Source organism: Periplaneta americana, chromosome 1 (assembly GCF_040183065.1).
Source record: "Periplaneta americana isolate PAMFEO1 chromosome 1, P.americana_PAMFEO1_priV1, whole genome shotgun sequence".
Taxonomy (NCBI): Eukaryota; Metazoa; Arthropoda; class Insecta; order Blattodea; family Blattidae; genus Periplaneta; species Periplaneta americana.
Window position 1 is genome coordinate 157,284,735 of NC_091117.1, and position 11,718 is coordinate 157,296,452.

An 11,718-nucleotide genomic window follows, 5' to 3' on the forward strand; every position below is an offset into this window, starting at 1 on the left:
GGTATCTTTAGCCTTATAAAAGTAATCAATAAACTAATAAAACCAATATTATAATACAAAGAAAAGTTACCTAGGTATATGTTTTAACTGTAACTAATATTACATAACAAAACTCTTACCGCATTATGCTTTTAAGGTGATATTGGTGCGCAACTTCCTATCATCAGAATATTAAATAATTTTTATCGAAATCTGCTGAAGCTATAGAGCTGACGTTTTTACAACACATGGGCACATATTTTTTGTTTATGATGTAACAATAGTTGATTTGTTAATTCATTTCCTTACAACTATTTTCCATCCGAATATTTTCACAATTTTCAATACACTGTCTTCAATATTACGTATTTACGATATAGGCCTGTTAGATTTACGAAAACATCGCTTTAGTACCTATAAAGCTACTAAATAAACATATCTGAAAATTTCACTTTTCTGTAAAGGAATTGAGAAAATATTCCTTTTGAATAAAAAAGCAAATTCGTGAAATATGAGCATTAAAATTAAAACTTACATTCTTATAATGCACTTATACTCCTCAAACAAATATACAAATTAACATGGATACAATTTTAATAAGTTCTCTTCCCATTACCCATTGAATCAGTGCTGGCCATCCCTGTATATAGCTCGACAAAGAGGCATATACTGCCTCTTTCTTCCGTCTCTTTCCTTTCCATTGTAAAGCGCTTAGGATCTTCTGAGCTCTAAAGCGCGCGCTTGAGCCTATGGGCATCAGTTGACATGACTGCCTTAGACAATATAACACAAACATACGAATTGAGTAAATATCGCTGCATAAAATATTAAATATATGTACAACTAATAGATAATTATTATAAGGATTGAGAAAATTATCGCACCATGAAGGAGTAGAACATGGACTTCGAAAGAGATGCAGGCTTAATTACTAAATATAAAGCGTACTTTTCAATCTGTGGACGATATTCAGACTTGATGACGTACTGAGGCGGTAATGGAGAAGAGTGGAACAGGAGTGGTAAAGGGAACCGAAATATTTGGGGACAACACACCTCAAAACAGACTTATTAATTCCAACCTCAGTAACAACCACTGGCTGACATATCATTAGGCCAACCTCTGTCCCGGGTTTCGGGGATTGAAGTGGCGCAATGTGGCAATACAGTAAATTAAAGCAAGTTCCGAAATTGCATGACATTTTCCCAGTTTAATTTATCAACATTGTAACGGAAACAATACTCTGTTTATCATTCTCGATTTTGAGAATCAAACGTCACATCAGAAGTTCTAAGCCTATAACTTAGGCCTCCAAGGCTCACTATGACTCTGAACCCTTCAATTATTATGTAAAATGAAGCCCAATATCTTAATTAATTATTCTCCTCCAGAGGAATTCTCAAATTCTTCCTCGAACGTACTCTTAATTTAAATAGACGTTATTATGCATTTGAGCAATCAAGCAACAGAACGAACTAAATAATTTAACACCGCAAGCTAAGCTTACTTTTGCTTTTCATTTAAAGTAGATTAATATTGCTGATTTATTATTAATATACTGCTTTTATATGGAACTAAGAAATACATTCCCTTTTCACTAAGTGTTTTTACATTTAAGACATAATACATTCAGTGAAGGACGCATAAAACGAACATTGTTGGGTCGTAAATGGGATCTTCAAGCATGGCTGGCCGAGGTCGCAACATCTTACGATGATCCTCCACTGATGTTCCAGTTTAAATAAGACTTTATATGTATTTCTTGTCAAATATATAATAATTAATAATACTATTAATATACTATGAAATCACAGTGTTTAAGGCGAAACTGTAAAAAAGATTGATTTTGTGGACCTTTATTCATAAATCAACTAGGAATTTAGAACTAGTGACCGCTAATTGTTTAAGAAAGAGTTATTCCTTTTCTTTCTGCCTTTGATTATCTGTACGTGCGTGGGCTATTGCTTTTTATTGCTTTTATCTGTGCTGGAGATAGCAGAACTTACAAACAACAACCGAAAAGTATAAATCATTCCACAGATGATTTAATTTTTCCGTAGGAATATTTTTCCTTTAAAACGAAATCTATCTTGCAATATGTCAGTTTTTACGTTAAAAATCACAAAGAAATTAAACAAATTAAATGAAATATGTCATTTTTATAGCCCCTAAAAGTGACAAAGAAAATGAACTTATTTTAAAAACATTTTTTTTTCCATTAATACAAAACCTTTATGGAATATGTCAGTTTTTTATATATAGTGAAACTAACTAAGAAAATCAACTGATTTTATGTTAATCATTATTGTGTTATTGAATTCAAGTAAAAAAAAAGAAATCAGTGGTTGTTTGTCAAAAGCTGATAAGTCAGTTTTTGACAATTTTTATTTTCCTTGTTCTCAATCTCTAGTTTACTTGTCAAAAGTTGGTATGTTAAAAGAAATATTTGCCAAATATGATAGGGTATATAGAATACCCTTGAAAATTTGTCTTTGTCAGAACTTGAGAAGCCTCCCTACAATTTGTTGCCATAAGGAATTTTAACATGCTCTCTGGACATTATGAACTTTTGGCAAATAACCATAGAATTAATTTTTACTTAAAGCATTATAATTACTGCGTGTTTATTTCCTGTGACTGGTTTATAATGAATAGGAACAAAGTCTGTGGAATAGCTTAGAAGGAATCGTGTACAGAGACGGACGGACGGTCGGACGGACGGACGGACGGACGGTATGCTTATGACTACTTTTTTTGGTATCAGGCATGTTGAGGAAATGTATTTCCGTTGAAATCTCGTAATCGATTTATAGAAACATCGTATTGTTTCTTTTTATACTTCACGCACTGAGAAATAAGTGGCCTAAGGAGTACCCTCTAGATCTGCATATCTCCGTTCAATTTTCACTGAGATTTTTTTTCTCTAGGATTAGAATTCAGCTTACGATTTCAATATATTGGATAAGAAGGAAGACAACTGATGGACTCATATATATTTATAGCACACAAAACATTAATGAATTTCATAAAGAAAGAAAATTGTACGTCTTGATAAGACATATCACCATGATAAATATTTTGAAGAGTTGTTATTTAGTTAACTGTCCGAAGACAGGTTCAAACCTCATAAGTGGCATCACTCATGAAGCAACTAAGACAGGAGATAATGGGATAGGGTGGGCAGTTCCTTTCCCCCCCCTCTATTGTATACATCGCTGACTAGTTACATGTTACACTAATCAGATTTAAGATGTAGCTTATACAATTGTTCTTCCTCTGACACATCGTTAAGTGAGTTGTACTGCCTGGTTAGATATATAGATACGGAAATAAAATTTGGAGCTCCCTTATTGTATAAGTTTCGCTTACAACACACTGTACATCTGCAGTAAACGAGATCCCCTGTATATAGAGTGAGTCATAAGTATGTTTGGAAAACGCGTGAGCGTGCTCCTGGATCAAAAATAAGAACAATTCCTTATATGAAAATTTGACGGAAAATGATTATTTATTGGAGAAATGGTCATATTTTATTTTTGAACTTTTCTGGTTGTGTCACAAGTACATGTTTGGAAACTTGCCATTTAATGTTTACAAAAGGCGCTCAGTGTGTCTTCCTCCATTGTTTATACGTGCCTGAGCACGACGTACACACGACTGGCGAGTTCGCTCAAACACCATGTTGTCATTGCGGATCAATTGGTATGCATTTTCAATACGTTGCAATAGCTCCTCTGCATCATTCACTGATGTTACATAGACGACAACCTCCAATGACTCCAAAGGTAAAAATCTATGGGGTCAGGTCGGGTGATCTGGGTGGCCAAGATACTGGACCACCTCGTCCAATCAAAACAAGAACAACACAATAATATGATCAGACACTTAAGAAAACAAAAGTCACTATTACTGTTTTTTAATAAATAAGCATTTTCGGTCAAATTTTCATACAAGGAATTGTTCTTAGTTTTGATCCAGGAGCACGCTCACGCGTTTTCCAAACGTAGACTACTTATGACTCATCCTGTATATGCTTCTTATGGACAGTCGTGCGAAATTGTTGCCTACATGCAGGTGGAATCCATAGCCTATCATATCAGCCAGAACCTCAATCAGAAGTGATAGAGAAGAGCGTAGACGTATATATTTATATTCGTTGCGTGTGAAGTTGTCCACGTCTAGCAATACTCGCCGATGTACGAGATGCATAATTTTTTAATTACTGTCAATAACTGAGAGATGTTGAGCGAAACCAGTGACTTAGTTGTCGAGTGCTTGGCACTGGAAGCAAACCAGATTAGTACCAAATATGATGAATCATTCTGCATTCCTACAATTACGGCTCAGGGTGGTTTGTTTGATCACATCATAGTTTGCACGTTTGCTTGAACTCATTCAAGCATCCTGTTTTCTTGATTTGGTTCCGTTATCTTGCAAATTTATGCCTCTGGTACTTCATCGTATGTAGATGTATGTACATTCAAAGTTACCAACTGCTGTTCTACAGACTAAGCTACAGATTCAATAGGCCAATATATATATTTTTCCTTTTTCTTCACTGATTGGGAGTATAAGGGTACAGTACATCAGTTATTCATAGATTTCAAAAGGGCATATGACTCGGTTAAGAGAGAAGTTTTATATAATATTCTTATTGAATTTGGTATTCCCAAGAAACTAATTCGATTAATTAAAATGTGCCTCAGTGAAACTTACAGCAGAGTCCGTATAGGCCAGTTTCTGTCTGATGATTTTGCAATTCACTGCGGATTGAAGCAAGGAGATACACTATCAACTTTACTTTTTAACTTCGCTCTAGAATATGCCATTAGAAAAGTTCAGGATAACAGATAGGCTTTGGAATTGAATGGGTTACATCAGCTTCTTGTGTATGCGGATGACGTGAATAAGTTAAGAGAAAATCCACAAACGATTAGGGAAAACACGAAAATTTTACTTGGAGCAAGCAAAGCGATAGGTTTGGAAATAAATCCCGAAAAGAAAAAGTATATGATTATGTCTCGTAACCAGAATATTGTACGAAATGGAAATATAAAAATTGGAGATTTATCCTTCGAAGAGGTGGAAAAATTCAAATATCTTGGAGCAACAGTAACAAATATAAATGACACTCGGGAGGATATTAAACGCAGAATAAATATGGAAAATGCCTATTATTATTATTCGATTGAGAAGCTTTTGTCATCTAGTCTGCTGTTAAAAATTCTGAAAGTTAGAATTTATAAAACAGTTATAATACCGGTTGTTCTGTATGTTTGTGAAATTTGGACTCTCACTTTGAGAGAGGAACAGAGATGAAGGGTGAATAATTTCAAGGAAAAATTGTTCCGGAGCCGGGTATTTGAGAAGGTGTTTGAGGGTGTTTGAGAATAAGGTTCTTAGGAAAATATTTGGGACTAAAGGGATGAAGTTACAGGATAATGGAGAAAGTTACACAATGCAGAACTGCATGCATTGTATTCTTCACCTGACATAATTAGGGATATTAAATCCAGACATTTGAGATGGGGAGGGCATGTAGCACGAATGGGCGAATCAAGAAATGCATATAGAGTGTTAGTTGGGAGACCAGAGGGAAAAAGACCTTTAGGGAGGCCGAAAAGTAGATGGGAGGATAATATTAAAATGGATTTGAATGAGGTGGGATATGATAATAGAGACTGAATTAATCTTGCACAGGATAGGGACCGATGGTGGGCTTATGTGACGGCGGCAATGAACCTGCGGGTTCCTTGAAAGCCATTTTGTATTGTTTTGATAATGGAATTGATATTTATTTACGGAACGTTAGGTGTTTCTGCATCTAGTTTAAAAGACCAACAATCTTACAAAATTGGTAGTACCATGAAAGTTTTAAATTCCACCTTAAGGTATACATCGACTATTGTAATGTCAGTTTTTTTAACTGATAAACAAGATTTGAAAGCTCATTTCTTCTAATTGGGAGATATGTCTATCAATGTAGAGCTAAATAAATTTGATTTTAAAAAAATAAAGTTACACAAATATTACTCGACCAAGGCCAGTGGAGTCCTGCAGCCCGGAGCGCCACTTGTACATCTCCTGCGTTCGTATAGTGACATCGTGATAGTTCACATTACTCCCGCGTCTCCACGCGCCTCGGTCGAGTTATACTAAGTTCTCTAGCTTTCTTTCCAGTTACGGTATGATAAAAGCATTCCTGACAGACCTGAAAAACATTTCCCGGTAAGGGATAAAAAATATAGATGCCTCCTTCCTCGAATTTCCTGATGATGGCGCTAATGTTTAGTTCCGAAATGTTGGATGTGTATGCATCTGTGAAAAAACTAAAAAAAATGTTCGCATATCGAACACCATGAAAGTTCTAAATCATACTTAACTGTAGAATGTAAAACAGAAGAAAATATTAATCAATTTTATTATGTAGGTATCAAGAAATTTTTCACTAGTGTGATTTTAACAACATTTATTCCTTTAAATATAAATAATTCATGTATCGATCGCTATACACATTCTACACACACAAGCTAATAATACAATAATTTGTGCAGGTAGCAGGATTGTCTACGAAGAATGATTTATACAGACAAAGGGATAAATTTCTTAGAATTTCTAACTTATCGAACGAAGACTATTTCATTCCCTCACGACCTACAAAGATACACACACAATTAAATGATGGGATCCGGTTTTTGCTGTGTTTCTCCTAAGAGATCGTCTCGACAGATACCTTGCCTTTGCTTAACATATCCGCTGGCCTTCGAGGGCTTGCGCATCCCTTTGAGATAATCGAAATGAGAAAGCGCAACAGAAATCGGAGGAACGTAACGCAACTGCCCACTTCCTTGAGAAATCCCGAGTATCTCTCTCTCTCTCTATGTTGAAATAAACATCATATAGGGAAGTTCGAGAATCAAGCTTCGAGCTGGGCTACACGTCTCGATTCCTTATAAATCTACGAAATTTTAAGTCGGCGTACAAAAACATATAACTGTGTATACATGTAGGTCTACATATCTATAGCCTCATTGAAGTAATTTACACATGAAATTGCAGTACCACTCGTCATGTAATCTAGTATTAACGTAACAATAACGGATCATAAATGCAAAAATCTATACAAAAAATTAATAGAAAGAGATCGTTATATTACCGACTCCGAATAATGTGAAGTAGGCAGAGAATTCATTCGTAGTTTTATGTCCTGGGTCAGGTCTTTCACTGACAACCTAGCATTCTCCAATCTTTCTTATTTTCTGCCTTCTGGTTAGTCTCTGAAATAGAATAATATATTTTATACTCGACCATGCCGAAATGTAGTAATTATACACCTGGTAGCAGCCTTTTAATGGACCTCATTAAAGTACACCTATTCATTAAAGTTCAGGTGTTCCACCAATCAGAAATCACCATTGTAGCAATATGAAAGCGCAAGTATCGATTATTCTCGGATATGCAATCGAAAGACAACTAGCGAAACGTCACGGAGGCTGGAAATCCAATACTGTCGCAGAAGGTTATGTTCTGTTACTATAACAATTAGCGTCAATTGTAAACAATATTCAAATTAAATCAATTTGTCATCTCGTTTTTCAATGTCTAAATAAATTTCAAGGTTATATCAAGATGAATGTTTATTTTACTCTCTAGATTATATCAAGGTCAATGACATTGGTTTCTCGGAAAAAAATCAATACTTTCGCGTCTGCGCACATCTCACAATTTACGAGATACAGCACAAGGTCAGTTCCGCTCCCCAGTGAGATAAGAATAACATGAATACTTACGAATAATTTCAAGTTAGAAATATGGTCGAGCATAAAAAGTCGCATGAAACTTGCCTATAATGGTAATTAAGACGCTCGTATGAAAATTATGAAACTCGCTTGCGCTCGTTTCATAAACATACTCGCGTCTTAATTACTATCATTATAGGCTCGTTGCATAATGTACTATTAATGTTGTCAATCATCTGATACCTTCTTCTGACCGAACTTTTTTGTCGTTCATAATTCCTTCCACTGCATCCTTCAGTAGGCTATTTCTTCTCAGCCAGTGATTCAGCAATAGACTTATAAGTAGTTAACTAAAATTTTATGGAAAGATAGAAAAATGAATAACCACTTCAGTTACAAAATATTCGTTTATTTTTTATTTTATTCATCATCATCATCATCATCATCATCACCACCACCACCACCACCACCACCACCACCACCACCATCATCATCATCATTTATTCTTTTCCATCTTTTCCTTATTAGTAATCCTTATATTACACTAGTGAAATTTTAATTTTTAACCACTACTGGCATAATTTGGCAAACTTCTCTACATCGACTCTATTTTTTATTGAAAACATTAATTCATTCATCCATAGTGTTCTACCCAAGAGCAGGTCTTTCACTGCAAATCCAGCATTCTCCAGTCTTTCGTATTTTCTGCCTTCCTCTTAGTCTGCATATGATCCATGTATCTCAAGGTCATCTATCATCTGATGTCATCTTCTGCTCCGAATTCTTCTCCCGTTCACAATTCCTTCCAATGCATCCTTCAGTAGGAATTTTCTTCTCAGTCAGTGACCCAACCAATTCCTTTTCCTCTTCCTGATCAGTTTCAGCATCATTCTTTCTTCACCCACTTTTTCCAACACAGCTTCCTTTCTTATTCTGTCTGTCCATTTCATACGCTCCATCCTTCTTTATATTCACATTTCAAACGCTTATATTCGTTTCTCTTCACTTCGTCGTAATGCCATGATTTTGTCTTATACAATGCTACACTCCACACAAAGCACTTCATTACTCTCTTCCTTAGTTCTTTCTCCAGAGGTCCATAGAATATGCTTCTTTTTCTATAAAAGCTTCCTTTTGCCATTGCTATTCTCCTTTTGACTTCTTGGCAGCAGCTCATGTTACGGCTTATAGTAGGCCTACACCCCAAGTATTTGAAGCTGTCCACTTGCTCTACTGCCTCATTTAGAATTCGCAAGTTTACCTTCTTACTTTTCTCCCTATGAGCATGGTCTTCGCCTTGTTGGCATATATCTTCATTCGTCGAACTGGGTGGCACAGGGGTATAGCGCTGGCCTTCTGTACCCGGGGTTGCGGTTTCGATCCCGGCCCAGGTCGATGGCATTTAAGTGTGCTTAAATGCGACAGGCTCATGTCGCTAGATTTAGTGGTATACGCACGTCGATTGTTCCAAAAATATTAGAAATTAATAATAATAATAATAATAATAATAATAATAATAATAATAATAATAATAATAATAATAATAATAATCACCGAGCAGGCTAGCGGAGTGGTAGAGGGAGGTGCATTCGGGAGGTCCGGGGTTCCATCCCAGGGGCCGGCAATCCTAACTGAGGTCTTTTATGGTTTCCTCAGTTATTTCCAGGCAAATGCCGGGATTGTACCTCTTGAAAATCCGGCCATGGACGGCGATCCTTCCCTTAATCCTTTCATATGTGTGAGTGTGTACTGTCTTAAATGTTTGTGTTGTATCGGAGGTGGCCCTGGCACTGAGCTGATCCCTCATCCGGGGATGCCCTCCATGTCCTTGTGTGGTAAAAAAGTATGTATGTGATCCATAGATTAATTCTTCTCCCGACAGGTCGCGGCCCTATAAGGCCGTGTGGCGTGGGTCGTGTAAATGCACCTAAAAGGGAGCGGTTAAACTAAGGGAAAGAAAGAAAGAAAGAAAGAAAGAAAGAAAGAAAGAAAGAAAGAAAGAAAGAAAATAATAATAATAATAATAATAATAATAATAATAGTAATAATAATCATCATCATCATCATCATCAGAATTATATTTTATAATTACTCACTTAAGGTGCTCATTTCAAAGCTTTTCAGATAACCCTGTGTGAGTATATTGTTGCGTGTATTCATGTTGTACGTGTATTTCAGGCCTTTGCTTGTTATTGAGATAATTCCTGACGTATGTATCTGAAGCCATGCTCACAGTTAGGGCAGACAGTTACTCGTGAGTCACCGTAACGACCAGAAATGCGAAAATGTTGCGTGATAACGGACGAACTCCTGCACCGAATCTGCACAAGTTTATTGGCTTCTTGGCCAAGCAGTTTGCTGCATCTGCGACCCCTCAATTTGTGCAAAACCCTTCCTATATAAAAACAGGTCAATAATTAAGTTATAAAATGGAAAAAGAACTTATAAGCACACGAATTCTAACATACTTACAACCCTGCAACATGCCACTTGGTTTATAGTTGCAGTAGATTCCATCGTTATGCTATGGTGGAACAGGTGTACAGATAGGAAGAACGACACGGAGAATCGAGATCTCAAAGATCTGTTCCCATGCACTCGCTGGTTTACGAGCTATTTATGAAGATTTTTACAGTTGTCACAATTATGCTTACCAGAGTGCTGCATTGGAGTTAAATCGTTCGCTTGAACTCGGTCGAATGTCGCACCCTCGAGTGAGATAAGATCGGTCGTGATACGCTCGTAATAAATAGAAGCATAGTACAAGGTCATCTAACCAACATGTCTTATCTTGTATGGAAGGCGACAGATAAGATACACATATGCTTTGCTCACACGGTAAAAACAAGGCTTTATTTTCTGCATTTATGACAAACGTTTAATGGAACAGTCAATGGAACGTATCAAAACAGTAACATGAAGTTATAAATAAAATATTATGAAAAACTTCGATATACAGTTGTTATTGCTAATTAATAATTATTCATTATTTGATTTACCGCATATATAAGTCCATACATAGTGTCCCGCCTATATACTGCGACAATGTAGAAACGTTTTACAAAATATTATTGATATAGTAGTAGGTTAATAACAATATTAGTATAGAGATAACGTCACAGAAAATATAATAAAACGAATAATCGTGCTGCACGACTGTTACAGACGCAAAGATTGATACACTAATTATTAGAGATTATTATTATTACTAGAAACTTGATACGATTCTTGCATTATCGTGATTGTGTTCTCCGTTTATAATAATTACATTTACAAAATCACTCCTGTGTAGAAAAATAACTTTTACCTACAATATTAAATTTATATTACATTTTAAAGCAAGTTTTGTAGTTGTACTATGGAGAAGTTAGTTAAACGCTGCAAATTTTTGAAATGATAAACATCTATGATGTTACTACACAGTTCATCACTGTAACAAGAACGAATGTCTAACTCTCGGCTTATACCGTTCGAGGATTTATCGCTCGTGACAATTTTATCTATCATGCATGTGCGCTACCTATCGGATTATGCTATAAGCTACTTGGCGTTCGAGCGAAAACGTCCGATGCAGATCTCTGATGCTTACATTTCTTCTTATATGTGTTCCGTTCAATTGCCTGACGTCTGACAAAGTCCCCGTGGTGACTGAGCAGTTTATAGGGTTGTTTCCGATCTCTGATAACGAATTTGAATGATATCATGTGCGTCAGGATTCACACGACAGCTGAACTGTGACGCGAGGTGACAGACCAGTAGTGAGTGATCTCATAGTCAGAGTGCACAGCGACTCACAGCAGAAATTCCCAAGAAAATCGAGTCTTTTTGGGAGGGGTACATAACAACCCTTTCCGATGCCAAGTACAGTTAAGTGTAAATAGAAGACTGCAATAAACGAGGTTTCGTTATTTCCAAGAAAGGCATCTTCATAAGATTGGTAAAGCTCGAATGAAATTAATTTGTATTATCTCGTAGGGTGCGGGGAATGGATTTGATTGCT